The following is a 2,760-nucleotide window of genomic DNA, read 5'->3' on the forward strand; positions in this document are numbered from 1 at the left end:
GTACGGGTGCGAAACATAGACAGTGAGCGCGGCGGGAAAAAAAGGTTAGAAGCGTTCGAAATGTGGTGTTATAGGCGAATGATGAGGATACTGTGGAAAATCATCATAAGGTCGTCAGTCTTAAGATTGATTGGACACGTACCTCCACTCTTTCCTATCCTGAGCTGAACTTCGCATTTCCCTAAAACCAGAACAACTCACATCCTTAACTATTTGCGAACAGTAATATAATATAGGTCTACCTCTACCGCTCCTAACTTTTGTTTCTGCTTCTAATGTGTCTCTGACTAGACCTTCATGTCTGAGAAGATGTCCTACCAACCCATCTCGCCTATTTTTAATTGACTTCCATAGAGTCCTCTGTTCTCCTATTCTTTCTAATACCTCTTCATTTCTAACATTTTCTATCAAAGTTATCGTCATCATTCGCTTATAACACCACATTTCGAACGCTTCTAATTTATTATTTCCCGCCGCGCTCACTGCTGTCCATGTTTCGCATCCGTACAACGCCGTGCTCCTAACAAACACCTTTGACAATCTATTTCGAATTTCTAAATTATCCGTTTGCGAGCATAAAAGTGACTTCTTTTTATTGAAGGCGACACGACCCTGCGCTATCCTTTGCTTTATATCCCTACAATTCCTTTCGTCCTGACTTATCTGACTTCCTAGATGTCTAAAATCAGCCACTTCTTCTAATTTTTCGTCTCCTATCTTTATATTCGCTTCTTCCCTACTTTGCGGTAGGTACGGTAGATACGGTGGATAGAGGTTAGAAATGAAGAGGTATTAGAAAGAATAGGAGAATAGAGGACTCTATGGAAGTCAATAAGAAATAGGCGAGATAGGTTGGTAGGACACCTTCTCAGGCATGAAGGTCTTAGTTAGGGACATATCAGAGGCAGAAACGGGAGTTAGGAGAATAAAAATATTTAGTTTGTAAAATTCATATGTAGGTACAGAATAGCTAAATATATATGCACCTTGTTCATATGAAACATAATGCTTTAAAGGTATATATTTATATCTATCTGTTATTTCTATTATATACCTTTGTTTTGACTTAATCGGTGCTGTTGGTGAATTGCGGTTAGCAAAATGGCACCGAACACTTTTTTGTTTTCGTAGCTCATAAATAAAAATTCGAACGCAACAGTGAAAACTTTGTTTACAATCTTAACACTAAATAAATACAAAATTGTATAAGATTATTAAATTGAAATGCAAAAAATGATAAAGTTGATTGAATACAAATAATGTGTTAATGATTCAACCGCTGGAATGTGAATGTATGTTTTTGGTTAAAATATGCATATTTAAGCGGGCGAGAATAGCTCACTTTAGCATAGAGGGTGCAAATGTCTGTAGCAACAGGGTCAGATAAATGTACAACTACCTTTTGGCAAAATCCACTTACCTGAATGATAGTGATTTTGGTATCTATACCGATAGAAGGTTTTAATATGAATACAATACAACTTACATTCTACGAAAAAGAATTAGAATGAAATTAAATTATAGAAATAGGAAATTTTAAAATAAATATAACCTAATAAAAATATCCAAGTCTTAACAATATTATTATCTAAGTGTACTCCATCATTCCAGTTTTTTCGTTAGTCGTGTTAACAAACTTGCTGTAATAAAAATTAACACTTTCTAACTCTTCTCTCATAACACCTAAAAATACTTCGGGATACCATGTCTAAAAATGAATCGTTATCTTCATTTATTTAATTGCAATTTGACGTTTTAATTAATAATTTAAATGTGTTTGCAAAATTCAATTTTCTTTTTGTTTTCTTCTATCTTGATCAATACACAAAATTTTCACTTACTGTAAGTTGAGAGACCCTGCCCATTAAGTAGAGTAACTTTTTGAAATTCGGTGACTGTTGCGTGTGATCGTTATTTCAATGTGTTGATAAGACCTCATTTGCTTGCAGGATTGCTTTCCTGGTTTTTCTTAGGAGACCTCACTTGTTTGTAGGGTTGCCCCTTGGTTTTGGGTAGGTAGTTGTGTCCCACTGAACACCAGCGGTTGCGAAACATGACGAACCTCGAAACCATTGGTTGGATCCTTGTTGCTTACGTATGGAGACCAAGTTTGCCTGGGCCCTTTGTTGATGTACCAAGGTGGGTTGATCAGTTGTGTCCTCGTTATTATTGATCAATTTTATTTTTTTTACTAAAATCGGATTCTGCATGTGCTTCTTTTAGATCTTTAGTGTGAATATTGATCTTTGCGCTTCATGTACTATTTCACGGACTGTCTTTTTCCGATTTTTGAATGCTTTGGATAAAAGTCACAGATTTCACATATACGCGATGACTGCATCTGTTATTGTCACATCTTATACTATGTTTATTTAAAAACAAAATGTACGAAAAGGAAATCGATAAATGAAACAAAGGCTGTTGTTAGCTCAAGCACATATTAAAGATTTAATTTAATTAAAGATTGATTTTTAAAATAAACAATAAATGCATACCTACTTAACGAAACATATTTCTAGGGCTTATAATCTTATCGGGACCGTTTTCCATGAGAACTGTGCCAGATCAGCAATTTTATATGTATTGTCATGAAAACAGGTTGCATGACTAAAAAGGGGCCTTTATTATTGGTTCTTTCCAACTTTGCATCATAAAAATTTACATAAAATGAATAATTTCTGAAATTGACCAAAAGTTGAAAAGTAAATTGTAAGAAAACATCTACGCCTACGTTGAACATGAGAAAAAGTTGAACATCTT

The 2,760-nt window shown here is 34.6% G+C and overlaps 1 long non-coding RNA gene across 1 annotated transcript; it reads right to left on the bottom strand.

Annotated features, from left to right (window-relative positions):
• Positions 1-1,153: 1,153 nt before the first annotated feature.
• Positions 1,154-2,513, bottom strand: LOC108733633. The gene is made up of 2 exons (XR_001937250.2): positions 1,842-2,513; positions 1,154-1,708 (listed from the first exon to the last, which is right to left on the bottom strand). It is a non-coding gene; the product is annotated as an uncharacterized LOC108733633 (long non-coding RNA).
• Positions 2,514-2,760: the final 247 nt, after the last annotated feature.

The sequence above is a fragment of the Agrilus planipennis genome, unplaced genomic scaffold, assembly GCF_000699045.2.
Source record: "Agrilus planipennis isolate EAB-ADULT unplaced genomic scaffold, Apla_2.0 scaffold67, whole genome shotgun sequence".
Classification (NCBI taxonomy): domain Eukaryota; kingdom Metazoa; phylum Arthropoda; class Insecta; order Coleoptera; family Buprestidae; genus Agrilus; species Agrilus planipennis.